The sequence below is a fragment of the Scyliorhinus canicula genome, chromosome 7 (assembly GCF_902713615.1).
Source record: "Scyliorhinus canicula chromosome 7, sScyCan1.1, whole genome shotgun sequence".
Classification (NCBI taxonomy): domain Eukaryota; kingdom Metazoa; phylum Chordata; class Chondrichthyes; order Carcharhiniformes; family Scyliorhinidae; genus Scyliorhinus; species Scyliorhinus canicula.
This window is the reverse complement of record NC_052152.1, coordinates 159,134,444-159,150,913: the sequence shown is the minus strand read 5'-3', so window position 1 is coordinate 159,150,913 and position 16,470 is coordinate 159,134,444. Positions and strand designations below refer to the sequence as shown.

General features: G+C 45.5%; 1 long non-coding RNA gene and 1 pseudogene across 1 annotated transcript; one reads left to right on the top strand and one right to left on the bottom strand.

Moving 5' to 3' along the window:
• Positions 1-1,974: 1,974 nt before the first annotated feature.
• On the top strand, positions 1,975-10,334 carry LOC119968655. The gene is made up of 3 exons (XR_005461164.1): positions 1,975-2,190; positions 3,478-3,608; positions 9,271-10,334. It is a non-coding gene; the product is annotated as an uncharacterized LOC119968655 (long non-coding RNA).
• Positions 4,426-4,514, bottom strand: LOC119969822 (annotated as a pseudogene).
• Positions 10,335-16,470: the final 6,136 nt, after the last annotated feature.

The following is a 16,470-nucleotide window of genomic DNA, read 5'->3' as shown; positions in this document are numbered from 1 at the left end:
AATGGCGTGGATCACTTGTGGTCTGAGGTTTTGTCAACCTCGCGTGGTGGCTGCGGACTGTGTCCAGCGCCGCCATAGTCAGGGGGAGCCACAGAATCCCGTCCATGGACTACACTGGAAGATATTACACAATATCATATCATTATAATAACCCAATAGGGAGATGGCATGGAAGGAGGGGTAAGGGGGAGGGACGAATGGGATGGGAGATGATGGGAGGGGGAGGAGAATGTGAGTGAAGTTGGAGGAGGCATTCCCAAAAAAAACTTAGACTTGAAACATTAGCTCTGTTTTTCGAACCGAAAGTCTGTTTCGGGTGGCGTGGTGGCACAGTGGTTAGCACTGCTGCCTCAGAGCACTAGGGACATGGGTTAAATTCCGCCTTGGGTCATTGTGAGGAGTTTGTACATTCTCCCCAAGTCGGCGTGGGTTTGTTCCGGGTGCTCCAGTTTCCTCCCACAGTCCAAATATGTGTGGATTAGGTGGATTGGCCATGATAAATTGCCCCTTTGTGTCCAGGGATGTGCAGGTCAGGCTATGGAGATAGGGAGGGGTGGACATTGGAGAGGATATGGGTGAAGGGCTCATTCAAAAGGTAGGTGATGGGCTGAATGGCCTCCTTCTGCACTGTAGGGATTCCATGATTCTATTCTCTGCCAGACCTCCTGAGTACTTCAGGTATTTCAATGTCTGTTAGCAGAATGTGAAACCAAGTAATCAAATTATTCCTTAACTTTTAGTAAATGCATTTTAGTGCAGGAATATCTAAGCAGGTGGGGTTTACAAAATGAAAGTAATGTTGCACCAGTGACTTCCTCTGACCCTCTCACCACACCTCACAATCAAACTGAATTTGAGACTGGTGCTGTAATTTTACACTTGGGTATAATGTGTAATTTCCTTCTTTCAAATATTTTGCTTGGCTTTTATTAGTTACTGGAAAGGAAAAAATCGAAACATGCTTTGATGCCAATGTCAGTGGGAGTTAAAGTAATAAAAACATTTGGCTTTGTGAAAGGGAATGCAAACTGTAACTATCTTTACTGTAAATGAAACCGTAATATTGTTTCAATTGAAATGATAATCCCATGAGAATTTGTGACGTATGAAAATAGTAATTTTTATTTGTAGATGCTTCTAAATATTTACCATCTGTTTCTAATTTTATTCAATGTACGTAGTGTAGAGGGAGGGACAAGGCTGTACAGGATTGGGTACTGTCTTTTCAGTTATGGGGTCAATATTTGAATTTTTCCAAGCCTGATGGAAGTCTGCCCTCTCTGCCAGCTGGATTAACTTTTTGTGAAACTGTTTCATAAAATGATCTTAGGCTCCTCTCTCTCTGCACAAGTATGGGCCCATAGTACAAAACTGCCCATAAATTGTAATCTCATTCAAAAACAAGAACAACTATGATTTGGGAAATGGTAAACTTCTCCCTGTTACAGTCGGGATGATTATTTAAGAATATGTGTTCTACGTATCCATCGCAGGACACAGCCAACGCTCAAATTATGCCTTTGAATTTCTGTAATGCAGCCCATAAAGCAAGCTCATTTTCGTTTCTCTCTTCTTTGCATTTGGAACAAAGCTAACTTCAAGATTTTCTGGCTTCAACCCTGCCGGGTTTCTGGGCCCAATTGAATGAAAGAGTCTGCTCCTCAATTGGTGAACTTTTACCAATGAAGGAGCAATTTTTTACTGGTCATCTGGGTTCAGAACCTTTAAAAAGTTGATGTTTTCAGATTTTCAGACTTCAGGAGAGAAGAAAGGAGTTGGGAGGATTGGGGAAACAAGGAGATGTTTAGGATAAGGAGTGTAATTCTACGTGACACAGAATTACTCTTGTACAAATTCAAAATGGCACACCCACTGTTGCCTCATGTCTCCTGTGATTTGCCATAGTCATGTGATTACTGAGGTTATCTTGGGTGAAACAAAGGTCTTGGACAGAAGCCATTTTATTCACTACAAGGAACGTGTATGTTCAACATCAGAGCTCAGGAAGAGGGGGAGAATATTGATTAGTATGTTGCTGACTGAGACATTTAGTTGAACCTTTTCATGAGTTTGAAAAACTGATGAATGATCTGGTCAGAGATAGAATTACTAAAAGATAAATTCAGAGCTGATAGTAATAATCCAGAGAACATCATTTCAAACCAAAAGAGAAAATGCTGGAAAATCCACGTAAGTCCCTAACATCATTTCAAACCCTGCCATTGTTGTTTAAGAACCTGGAAATAAACGTCTAGCATTAGTAAGGGGGACTATGAAGCTGTTGGAGTATCATTTTTAATGGCTCATTAATATCCTCTGGGGATGGAATCTGCTAGCCTTATCCAATCTAGCCAATAGTAACCCAAGATCCACATCAATGGGGTTGACGCTTAACTGTCCTCTGGCCCAGGACCACTTTTTTGCTGTATCTTGGATTGGCACAAAAATTCTGGTCTTGCCCAGTGATGGCACATCTTTCGAATTAAGTATAAAATTAAGATCACAGAAAAGGCACGATAACAAAATCATAGAATCATACAATTTACAGTGCAGAAAGAGGCCATTTGGCCCATCGGGTCTGCACCAGCCCTTGGAAAGAGTACTCTACCTAAGCCCATGCCTCCACCCTATCTCTGTAACCCAGTAACCCCACCTTACCTTTTGGACACTAAGGGGCAAGTTAGCATAGCCAATCCACCTAACCTGCCCATCTTTGGGCTGTGGGAGGAAATCACGCAGACACAGGAAGAACGTGCAGACTCCACACAGACAATCACCCAAGTCCAGAATTGAACCTTGGACCCTGGAGATGTGAGGAAGCAGTGCTAACCACTGTGCCACCATGCCGCCCTAATATCTCCAATTTATTGTATTCATGATTAAGGAAGGATGCATTAATTATGGAAACTGCAGCAAACGTAATACTTAACTGGCATAATAAGAACATCCGTAGTGTTAGAGGTGACTGTGCTAAATATAGTGTTTGACCAACATTGTACTGTAATTTAGCAGCGCATAAATCAGATGAAATGATTTGATTTTCCCATTGTTATAGTGAAGATTTTTTGGCATAGTAAAGGATGCCAAAGTATAAATGCAGTGTTACAAATGCCAGCACAATCCATTTCATGATTTTGTGGCTTTTAAAGTAACACATGTGATTCAGATGGGCAGGACATTCCATTGGGCTGAATACTCAGTGGAGTGGGGATAGGGGTACGTGGATAACAGATTGGAAGTTGAGTTGGAAGACCATTCCACCTCCTTTGCATGAAACTCCTATTCTGACAGATCAACAGGCAGCTCAAGTTATTTAATATTAATTCCTGACAAAGTCTTGCATCATAACATTCCCATAGTGAGTAAGTTGTTCTTCCCTGTAGTGATCATACAAACATCAACTGCAAACAACAAAATGAACCCTCAGAAAGATATGGAAAGATTTTTATTGCTGAACCTTAATTTATTTTTCCACAGCTAAGATGGACCCTACATAAAGATTAAAGTAATTATGGATAAATTCACTGCATGGAAGATTAAGCGGAGGATCTTCATTCTCCATTCCTTAAGCAATTGCCGGAACCTGAAATTATTCCAAAAATAACAAGGTACTTGTACACATTAAGAGAAATGTTTTACAGAATTTAATGTTGGTAACGGTGGTCTTTTCCACTGGCAGGAGGACCAACTGGAGCCCAACTTCCTTTGTTGAAGGCCCCTCGGAATTAAGTGTTCATCAGGCGCTTAACAGAACAGTGATGGGCCGTCCTGGGATTCAGGACCCTGGGGTGCAAATCCAGTCCCCTGACAGTGGCTGCCGCCTCTCCATTGCCCAAAAGTGACACTGGCAGTGGTGGCATCTGCTGATAATGCACCAATCAGAGGTCAAGGATTGCAGAGGGACTCAGGCCACAGGTGAGCGTGGGCAGGATGGAGGTCGGAAGGATTGGTTCGTTGGCTAGACGAGTGGCAAGGGGTGGGTGACTCAGAAGAAAGAGCAAGGGTGTGGTTTTCTGAGGCTCTATCCCCTTCCCAGTGAAGGCTGTCTCGATCAAGCTCCGAGTGGTTTTGAACAAGGGCCCTTGGAGACTGCAAGTAAAACCCATAGACAATTCACAAGTTTTCCCATCCTGGATTTAATCGGGAAAAGGTGGGAAGGTGTCAGGATTTCAGTACCACATCTTCCTGCCTGATTAAATGTCATCCCTGCCCCCCCCCCCTCCCGATTCCCATTCCCCCCCCCCCCCCCCCCCCCCCCCCCCACGCCTCCCTGGCTCCAAACCCGTTATCGGGGGAGAGATGGGTATTAAATTTTGACCATAGATCCAAAACCACAAATGATTCCTAACCTTTGAACATGTATCAAATGAAGCAATAGACAGATTCGGACTAAGATACATAATTATCACTGTGTGATGCAGCTTGAAAAAACAACAGTTTGTGTGTTATGTAAGACTACTGAGGCCCCTCCCAACCTCATCAAAGGGAATGCTTTCTCTCCATTCACATAATAACCCAAACAACATCAACATAACCAGTTACAACACAATTTTCTCAGTGTGTCAACTGAATGAATGTGCGGTTTTCTACAATAAAAGATAGAATAAAAACACTGTTGTTAAGTGACCACATGAATGAATATAATCTAACCAATGAACCATTTTGCATGCCACAGTCACTTTTGATGACACTAGTTAAAAGACACAAAACTATTACCCTGCTCACTGTTTGTATATAAATGCTACACAGATTAGGAATTAAATGACAGTTTATGGAACTATAATAAGCTTAGCGGTAGCACAGCTTCTGCAATGGCAGATGTCAACCAGATATGCATGAGGAATAATTAATGGGGAAAGCAGAGCAGTGGCTGGTTTAGCACACTGGGCTAAATCGCTGGCTTTTAAAGCAGACCAAGGCAGGCCAGCAGCACGGTTCAATTTCCATACCAGCCTCCCCGAACAGGTGCCGGAATGTGGCGACTAGAGGCTTTTCACAGTAACTTCATTGAAGCCTACTCGTGACAATAAGCAATTTTCATTTCATTTCATTTATCACACAGCAACTTATAGTTATCAGCTTACAACAGTTTCTAATCAATATACAACTTTGCAAATTGAATAGTGAAAAGAAATGTCTCCATTAAAAATATTTTCAAAAGGCATCCTTCCATAAACAAGTTGTTAACATCTGGCAATCAGACCATGTGATCAATAACACCGGCTGGAGTTGAATGTTGAAGCAATGTGACTGGTGTTGAGCGTGTGTGGTTCTACTTCATTCACAGGAAGCTTAGTATTGCCTCAATTTCAGGAGCTATAGAATGAACCGCCCTGGATTCAAGGCAGAAAATATTGCAGTGCCTGTCAAGTTTGGATTACCTTACCCATAAAAATAATTCATAAAGATTGCGGCAGTGCAACAAAACAAAATCTTCCCAATCAAATCATGGACAATTTGGAAGGTACAAGTGGATTCTGCTTCCTTCAGAAGTGATTTATATCATACTGCATTCACAGAATCACAGAATTTACAGTGCAGAAGGAGGCCATTCAGCCCATCGAGTCTGAACCGGCCCTTGGAAAGAGCACCCTACCTAACCACACACCTCCACCCTATCCCCGTAACCCCACCTTACCTTACCTTTTTTTTTGCACTGTACCAGAAAGGCCCCTTTACAAGTTCCTTAAGGAACTTAAAGGGTCATTAATTGATAGCAAGCAAGTTTCCCGCTCCCTCCTCCAGCAGCCCTTTGAAAATTGCAACTTTCCCCATAGGCTTTGGAATCCATGACAACCTCAGGGACTTGGAAATCATGTCCAAACTGGGTCCGCAGCCACTTTGAAAACCCAGCGAAATGATTCAAACCTGTGTCTTTTCAACAGAAAAACCTGGGTTGGGATTCTCCGTCAGCCGACACCAGATTCGGGAAACGCGATTGGGCAAAAAATCAGTTTGGACACCGAAGTCGTGGCAGGAGCTGGTTTCACACCAAATCTCAATTCTCCGTCGCCTCAACAGCTGCATCAATGTTTTCCAGAAAGCTCGTACAGTAAACACCGTTGGCATAGCATTAGCGGGCCTGACCCAGTATTCTCCGAGGCCTCCGCAATGCTCCGCCCCCACTGGGGTGAATTCCCAACGGGGCGCATGGCTGTTGAGGGAGAAAGAGGGTACGGAAAGTGTCCAAGATTGCAGTCTTTTGCTGACAGTCATGCCGTTGGTCGGGGGGGGCTTGTGCCAGGTCCAGGGGGAGTAACGGGGGGTAGCCAGGAGGTGAGTTGCTGGATCTGGGTGAACGGGCATGGAGCCCCATTGCCGTGGCCTGCAAGGCAGCCATGCATCTGCACATGCTGCTGACTGCCCACTGGTGGTATGGGTGTTCCTCCAGGTACCCCCCTAGGTGCCCTCTGGCCCCAGCTGACCCGTTAGTGGGATGGTCACGCTCCAGAGCAACCAGTACCACATTGTTGGCTGTGATGAGTGTGTGTGGGGATTGTAATGTGTATATGCAGCTGCAGCTTGTCAGCCTCCCGCATGTCAATCATGGACGTAGCGAATCCCGTACCGTTTCTCACTGGAATCAGTTGTGTTCCACGTGACGCCGGTGCTAGCCCCTCCACAGTCACTGAATCGGTCCAGGAGTGGCGCTAGTTTTGCTGTCATGGGAATCCACAAATCCTGCCCCAGTATCCTGCCCCAAGCATCAGGAATGGAGAATCTCACCCCTGATGTTGTGTGATATATGCACATAGATCAACAGTTCACTGGATGGTAATCAGGTGTAAAATCTGGCAATTTTTCCTGAGTGACCCAGGAATGTTAAGGCCAATTGCTCTTCCTGGGAGAAATCAGCTGACTCAACACTTTATCAGTACATTTCAATGCTTCATCATATGATACAAATCCCATGTAAACCACTAGAGTATTTGGAATACATTCTTAGTGAATGCAAACAAGTTTTGATATCATTTAAAACCAATAAACAGCATCAGGAACCTTTTTTAAAGGTGTATATAAAGAAGGCTCCACTGTACATTCTGATTTCACTCTCAAATGACCAAGTTCTAATTTTAAGATTGGGATTATTTTGGGAAAAGAATGAAAACAGGCACTCCCTCCCTGACGCACTGTGGATGTACCTGCATGAGAGGGACTAAAGTGGTTCATGAAGGTGACTTGCCACCACCTTCTCAGGGCAATTAGGGTCAGCAACAAATTAGGAATGAGTCAGTCTTGCCAGCGCTTCCCACATTTCAATTAATAAAGCATAGGGATACTGTGTTCTTTATCATTCTCTCTCGTTTTGGGGCGACATGGTGGCCTACTGTTGCCTCACGCGCTGAGGATGCGGGTTCGATATGGCCCTGCATCAGTGTCAGCGTGGAGTTTGCACATTCTCCCTGTGTCTGCATGGGTCTCACCTCCACAAGCCAAAGATGTGCTGGGTAGGTGGATTGGCCACGCCAAATTGCCCCTTAATTGGAAAAATCAGAAACATTTTTTAAAAGTCTCGTTTTGATCACAGTTTTGGAACTAATTGCTGATTACCCTAATTTAGACCTGCCTGGGGGAGCCAAAATTGACACTCAAGTGTTGATTAGGACCAATTTCCATGGAATAGCATGTGTACCCTCCCCACATGGACTTCCACTGAATGTGTGGAATGCACTGACTGAGAGATAATGGCATGTATCAGGATGACTGAGGGACCAAGAAAGGAAGAGAAGGACTGGCATGAAGTGGCGAAGAAGGAGGCCACAGAAGCAGCTAATGTGATGGATGTGTAATGAGATGGCTGAGAAGGTCACAGCTAGGAGCACTGCTGCCGGGACGTGACTCCAGTGACGGAAGGAAGTTAATGTTCTAACACGAGTGGTTAAGGTGAGGTTCCATCTCATGAACATGTCTCAATAACTGCATCACAACCAGCATTACAATCTCAACGTATTGCATCCACCACCCATTTCGGCACCAACGGCAGAATTTAATGTTTGGGACTTCACGCACCGCAGAAATATCTGAGCTCTTCAACCATGTGTGGCCTTACAGACAACATGCAAACCTGTAAAAACACCTAATCACAATAAATCACTCTCTCTCTTCCAGGACCAGGTAGTGCATAAAATATAGCAGCTAGACCAGGCATTGTCAAACTCGGGGGCGCGACCCACAGGTGGGTTACGGGCATGTGGCGGGAGGGTCGCAGAGCCGTCCGTCGCGGCGCTCCCGATCGCGCAAATCTGTGTGCAACAGCCGCAGCAGCCGGCTTTTAATAATGGCAGCTCCAAGCAGCCTTCAAAATGGTTGCGAACACCGATGATCTGGCACGCATGCGCCGGTGATCGGGCCCTTTTTTTTAAAAACGGTCGCAGCTATTTTTTTTACAAGTTCAGGGGGGTTTTATTTGATAAAATTTTACAGGAAAAAAATGCAAAGCTTTGGACAGATCGAGACTCCATACTTTACGACAACGGAAGGCTTCCCCTTCATCCAACAGGTTGGAGGAACGTGTACGAGGGCCAAAGGGACTCCAGACCATTTCCTCCATTTTTAGAACATAGAACATACAGTGCAGAAGGAGGCCATTCGGCCCATCGGGTCTGCACTGACCCACTTAAGCCCTCACTACCCGTAACTCAATAACCCCTCCTAACTCTTTTGGACACTAAGGGCAATTTTAGTGTAGCCAATCCACCTAACCTGCACATCTTTGGACTGTGGAAGGAAACCGGAGCACCCGGAGGAAACCCACACAGACACGGGGAGAAAGTGCAGACTCCGCACAGACAGTGACCCAGCGGGGAATCGAACCTGGGACTCTGGCGCTGTGAAGCCACAGTGCTATCCACTTGTGCTACTGTGCCACTTTGTCAGCAGCAAACAAGGTAAGAGAAATTGATGGGTCGCGCAGGTAAGCTGTCGTGGGTTGCAAAGGTCTGCCGGCGTGGGCCGCGAATGTCGGCCGGTGTGGGCTGTGAAGGTCAGCCGGCGTGGGTCACGAAGGTCGGCCGGCGTGGGTCACGAAGGTCGGCCGGCGTGGGTCACGAAGGTCAGCCAGGTTGGGTCCCAAAAGTTGGCCGGTTGGTAAAAATGGGTCCCCAGTAAAAAAGTTTGAAAAACACTGAGCTAGACCTACCCAAAGGAGGGGAAGCACAACTGCACAAGACAATAACCTTGATAAGACAGTGCCGATGATCAGTTCATTGTTTATTTTTGTCGTAGGTGAATACTGATTTCAGTAATTTGTTATGCTTTTGTGTTCTTCAGGTGGAACAGTTTGAAAGGATTGAATGAAGATGATGGACTTTTTGATAGAAGATACAGACCTCTCTCAAAAGCAGTCTTCAATCAAGTGGCAATGATCATTCCCTGCACCATCACCCCCCTCGCCCCTCTCCCTTATGAGCCATCCTTCGGGAACCCTCTGTTGTTCCCTCTGCTCCCCTTGACTTCCTTCTTTTCCTCTTGTGGCTCCTGTGCTTGACCCTCTGGCACTATTTGAGTTGGTAAAAACCAAATTCTCCCTCCTTCTGCTACTGTTGCAAAAAGGCAAATGGAATTTAATGCAGCAAGGAGGCAGGCAAAACGTTTTGGGAGAAGAGATAGAAAGTGGCAGTCCCTGTGCAGGTGTAGAAGAGATTTACCAGAATGGTTCCACGATGAGGGATTTTAGCTACAAGGTTTCGTTGGAAAAGCAAGAGTTGTCCTCTGAATAAAGGAGGTTGAGGATAGATTTGTACAAGATTATGACCGGTTAAGATAAAGTAGTGAAAGAAAATTATTCCAATTAACTGATGGGAGTTGGGGAAATAGATTTAAGATTTTGGGCAAGAAATGTAGACAGATGTGAGGAACTTTTAATAAAGCGAGTGATAATGGCCTTGAACCTGCTGCCAATGACAGCGATGGAAGTGGATTTCAAAAAGATGCGGTGAGAGTAATTTATAGCTTGATATCTGTACAGTGTAGCACGCTTGGGAGAAACAGGTGACATTGGACCCCTAGTTTCCAAAGCTTTTCAACATTGGTGGCTTTCTTTGCCTCAGTTCCAGGTCTGTTGTAAACTATTCAACAAAGCTGGTTCGCCAACAAGTCCGTCATTATTGGGCGCGTTTTTCAGGTCTGTTCCCCATGAGCGCAAATCCCATTATGGCAGCAAAATCTCACGCGAGGACAATGGCGGGATTTGCGCTGAGGAGATCTCAGTTTGAGATCATCCCCGCCCTCTGCCAGTGACATGATCAGGTTCATGCCCAGTGAAGACGTAAACCTGATTAACATGAATTTGCATGTATTTAAATAGCATTAAATGGCTTTACGCCATAGCGTCCAACCCCGTAGACCGCTCCCCCAGCGGTGTAGCATCAGGCTGGCGCAAATCACTACTGGTTTGCAAAAATAAATTCCAGTCATGATGACAACGCTGGGGTGCAGAGGTGCCTGGAGGATTGCCATTGACCCTGGCACAGTGGCAGTGCCAGGAGGAAGTATCGGGGCACTGAGGTGGACATGTCAGGGTGGTTTCCCCTGATATGTGATGTGGGATAGAGGGGTACGCATCAGAGAATGAGCAGGCGGGGAGTGCCCCCCCCCCCCCCCAATACTCCCCCGATACCACCATCCCAAAGCTTCTGGAGGGGGTCTTCCATTGCCATGGGGAGGAGAGTGGTAGGGAGTTTCTGGAGAGAACCACACTGGTTTACAGTCAGAAGCTGACACTTGACCATTTTTTGGGAAAATTATAGAAAATGTAGAAGGCGGCCATTTGACCCATCAAATCTGCACTGACCTTCTGAAAGAACACCCCACCCAGGCCCATTTCCCCAGCCTACCCCTGCAACCCCACATAACCTTTGGACACTTTCGGGGCGATTTAGCATGGCCAACCCACCTAACCTGCACATCTTTGGACTTTGGGAGGAAACCAGAGAACCTGGAGGAAATCCACACAGACACGGGGAGATTGTGCAAACTTCATGCAGACAGCTACCCAAGGCCAGAATTGAACCCGGGTCCCTGGCGCTGTGAGGCAGCGGTGCTAACCACAGTGCCACTGTGCCGCCCTTGTGCCATGTGACTACAAGGAATGTAGAAGTTAAGAGATAGACCACCAGCGGAATTCTCCGTCGGTGGACTCCTCCAGTCCGCCGGCAGTGTACCCACACCCACGGATTTCCCAACAGCGTGAGGTAGCCACAATGGGAAACCCCATTGGCGGGGTGCGGGAACGGAGAATCCTGCTGCCGGCAGGGGCAAGCCACATCAGAAAACGGCGGACCGGAGAATCCCGCCATATTTTTTTAACCTAAAGATTCCTGAAATCAATCCTTTCAAATTCTGTATAATTTTGATAATTCTTCACTTCACACCTTTAAGTGCAATATATGCTTCTTGAGAACCAGTGCCCAAAACCTAATGCACAACAGAAGTGTAATTTCTCGTTGTATTCCAGTCCCATTCAGATAAAGGCCAACATTCCACTCGGCAATGAGATTACTCTTCGTACCTGTGCACTTGGTTTTAGTGATATGTGTACCTTTATCCCTATTCTCTGTCTCCTACCCCAACTAATTACCAACCCTTGTAACAAGGTTACCTACAATTCTGTACATTTTTATTTTTCCTAACTATCTTGTGGGGGATCTTATCAAATGCATTCTGGAAGTCCATGTAGACAACATTCATAGATTGTGGCAGGAGATTCATGTGTAAATGCTAACAGGAGTTTTACATCCTTAATAAGACCTCAATTGCATGTTAACTGAGGCCAGAGCAAGATTGAAACAGGCCAACAGCTGGTGCGAAGGAAGAAGAGGCCTGCTTGGAACTTAACCCTGTACTGCCATTTCTGATTTTAACCTGTAGGTTTCACGATGTGCCAAAGCATAAATATAACTCATCAGGGTCCAGACAATACTGTGCCTAATTAAATAGCACTGCTTCCCGGCCAGATTGAATCAGGTATGCAACTGATCTGAAGACAGAATAGTAAGGTAAGTGCAAAACCTTTCTTTATAAATGCAAGGACAGCATGCGGGGCATGTCCCAGTCCTAGATAGGCATATAGATGGGGGGGGGGGGGGGGGGGGGGGGTTGGGGTTCAAATATACTACACCGAGGCCATTCAATACGATCTGCAAGATGAATGATCCCAAACTGAAAATATTAATTTTTTCAGTATATTTAACAAGTACGAACTGATTCACCAAAAATATTGTAGGAAAAGATTAATTATGGAATGTTTAGTCTAAATAGAAGGAGGCACAATCCATAATTCACCCATGTTTGGCGAAGGTCTTATAAAGTTAGCACATGGTCAAAGCGTTGAATATTTGCAGCTATTGCTTCACACAGTATTTTAGAAACGGAATAATAAAATAAATACTGGATTTTTGTTGGCATTACTTTCACTGAGAAATTCTGAAACAAGGAAGTTTAACTGACCATAATATACTGGAAAGCATCTGTACACAAAGCAAAACCAGCACTTTTTTATCTTGTTACTGGCAGTGGGCTATAATTATACCGTAATTTTCAGGATGCAACTTCCTATTTTTGCTTTTATTCTTAATATTTAACTTGTCATTGTTTCAGTTTTAATGTGAAAAGCAAAACTTATCTTCGAAACATATTTAATTGAAAACGCATTAAATGGAATGTGGTCATTTTTCAATTTCAAGATAACACGCACTTAGTCGAAACACTTTTAGCCTAACACGCAAACAGCTTCCCATTTACTTCAATAACATTTTATTGTAGCCAAGCGCACACTCTTTAGAGATCCAAGGTGGCTTTACACCTTTTTGGCCTATTGCCCTTTCCAAGTATTATAGTTTCACACTACCCAAAGAATTAATACACCAGAATGAATAATGAGCAATATATTACAATATCGAGGCATCAGATATGCAGTTTAATTGATCTGAGGCACACACAGAAATTCTGCACTACCACATCATTCATTTCAACTTACAAAGGGTTATTTAGTAAGGCTCAGCTCCTGCCATGAAATTTCATTAAATATGAGCATGGTTCCCAGAATGGATCTATACTTTTGTAGTTCTGTTTTCAGCCCATGCACCCATTTGACAAGTCTTCATGTTGGAAACGGAAATTATGCCAAAGTATACTATGCTGAATGTGTTCACCTGAAATTCTAGAGTGTGTTAACACCTCCCCTGACAAGCAGAGAGGAATTATAAGTGTAATAAGAAGTCACAGATGTTGCTACATTGTGCTATTCAATCAAGAACCATTCTTCCATTTGATTCTCTTTCCTCCATGAAAAGTTCCCATAATGGTAACGAACATTATGGATGCGATCTACCTGACTGGGAACAGAGTCCCATAATGAGCGCGTTTAGCCAGGTGTTCCCCAGTGCTCGGAGTGTTGAGAAACCACATGCTACTGAATGGGACAATTTGGGTAGATTTGGGGCCTCAGTGCCTGACGAGGCCGCACTTAGTCCCATTTCTGCACTGAGTAATCGGAGCACCTCAGTGCAAAAGGAGAAAAATGACGTCCCGATCTCTCGACCCCCCTGACGCGATCCCTGAAACCCCAAAAGCTCCCACTCAACCATGAGAGGTCCTCAGCAACCACCCCCCACCGCCACCCCGCACCTGCGCACCCCTGGGGGTGCCATTTTTGACTTTAGCCTGTAGGTTCCAGGATGTTGCCAAAGCATAGATGTAACTAACCAGGATCCAGACAATACAGTGCCTAATTAAGTAGCTCTGCATCCTGGCCAGATTCAATCATGTATTCAACTGATCTGAAGAAAGAATAGGTGAAGGCAAGTGCAAAATCTTTCTTTGTAAATGCAAGAGCAGCATGCGGGACAAGTCCCAGTCCCAGGTGCCACTGCCAAATGGCAGTTCCACCTAGACGCTTGGCAGTGCCTGGCTGGCATCCATGTGGCATTCTCAATGTGTCAAGCTGGCAGTGGCAAGGTATCCAGGTGGCACTGGCAGTGCCAGGAAGCCAAAATGCCCAGAGGGCAGCACCTGTCGGCCTCCTATGCCCTGGGAGACCCCCACGGGTGCCATTCACTCTGGACCCCATTTGTGGAGACGTATTGAACGGTGCCTACCCGAGATCTCCAAGGCAAAGGGGTTAGATCCCAATGCCTTGATTAGATCATGGGAATGCATATTAGAGTGAGACTAACAGATTTGCTAGGATGTGATTCACAATGGGCAGAATTCACATTGCGACGTCGTGCGAGATCGCGTTAGATCTCATAAGATGTGGCGAGCCGGGTAGATCCCGGAAAAGGGATCTCCCAGTATTCATCGGCTGTGTTGTGCTGCCTTTCAGGCATAACGTGGCTATTAGGTCGCACCCTTCATTAAGATGCAGACCAATATTATCAGTGAAACTTGTCATAATATACACACAGATATATGATGGTGCACAGACAGGCAGTGATTGACACACAGGATGACCAGTGAACATTCAGAACACAACAGCCAATCACCAGACAGGACACAACCACTATAAAGCCAGAGGGCACGGGTCCTCCCGCTCTCTCAGGATCCAGCCTCTGAGACAGTCAGAGCCCGTGAGCAGCAACTAGAACAAACACCATGTGGTAGTAAGGTAGTCTGGTCAGGTTAGCCTCAGGTCTCCAGTCAAGTCAGCATAGTGTCGACCCACAGTTAAAGCATGTATGATAGTTAAGAGTTCAATAAAATCGAGTTGCATTTCTTCAAGTGTTGGAAGCCTGTCTCTCTCACCACTGCAGTAAACGCAGTCCTCACAGACCCAGCTTACCCAACACATCAAAACTAGTTTGCAATAACGCAAGAGATAAAAAAGGACACGGTCTCCTTGGTCAGAAGTTATGCCACACTTCAGTTCTTCATAGCTAATGAGATTGAATTTTTCATTTACTCAGCAAACTGAATTGATCTCAATGAGAAACAGAGGTAAGCCTCAAGACCAGAGGTGGATATTTGGTGGCAGACACATTTAGTTTGTAGTACAATAATACGAAAAAGGTCTAGTCTTCAATAACAAACTTAGTGCCATTACTATATACAGATCAAATACTTAATGTCATGTTTAATATAATCTATTCTAATTATCAATCATGACATAACTCATTTTTCCACTCTTGGCTATTGTCTCAGACCCTGTGATACTGGTGCATTCATGAAATGTGGAACCTGATCCCCATTCAATCCTGAGATTATTACCTTCCATCCACGCTACCCACCAGAGAATATTTTCTCACTGTCAGTGACTGGGCACAGTGCCATGAATGGTACTCACTACAGAACACCAAGGGTGCGAGCTGATGGAAAAGTTTCTAAATTATTTTTGGCGGGTTTTGCTGGGAGTTTCCTGCTGGCTCTGTTGGTGACTTCCCACTGCTATCTAACACACTTAGGGCGCAATTTAACAGAAATGTTTCTAAGTATGGTAGCGAGCAGGAACTGCCGCAAGCTTCCCAACAGCGAGGCCGTCACCACAATAAAATATTAATTGGTCCACTTAACGAGGCCCTACGAGTTTCTGGCTGCAAAGCATGGTCCTGCCGGCTGATTCGCTGGGACCATGCTCACCAGCCACCTGCTAACAAGGGAGAGCAGCACTTAAACCGCTACTACACAATGAACCCCTCTCAGCTTGCAGTCATGCCACCAAGGCGACCAGTCCCACAATTCGGGGAAGCAGACCTGCGCAGACTACTTAAAGCGGTCAAGGCCAGACAGGATGCCTTGTTCCCCCAAAGTTTTTGAGGGTCAGCCACAAGGCAGCCAGTGCCGCCTGGGAGGAACTGGCAGCGGCAGCCAAGTCAGGGAGCATGACCAGGAGGACCGGCACCCAGTGCCACAAGAAGGTCAATGACGTCTACCCAGCACCTCACAGTTGCTGATGTGCATCAAGTGGAGGCAGGAATGCCCAGGCGAGACAGCAGTCGGAGGTCGGCTGAATCCCAGGACCCAGCTGGGTCCCAGTCAGATGCTGAGCCTCTGGGACAGGTTTACCCAGAGCTGATACAGACAATAGGGTGCGATCATGAGATTCAGAGTGGGATGTCAGCGACATTTCAGCAGTTAGGGAATGGATAAGTGTCACATTAAATGTTCACCATTAAAATATATATGTAATGCCTGTGTCATTTAAAACTTTATAGTAGGGTGAGGCTCTCTCCCCATCTGGAATTATTTCCTGCTACAGGCCCTTCAAAATATGCTGTCAGTGAGAAAACATGAAACCCACAGTAATGGGCATGCTGGAATGCAACCCACATCACTCATTGGACACAAAGATGCCCCTTCCCCCCCCCCCCCCCCCCCCCCCCCCCACCGTCCAACTATGGTCCAAAATGAAGTGCCCCCGATTCACACTCAGACATGAGAATGGGAGTCAGTGCACTGTCAGCAAAAAGACAGAATCTGAGGAGCCCCACAGCTTTCCTCACAGCAAGTGGTCATCACTCACCTGCCTTGAATGGT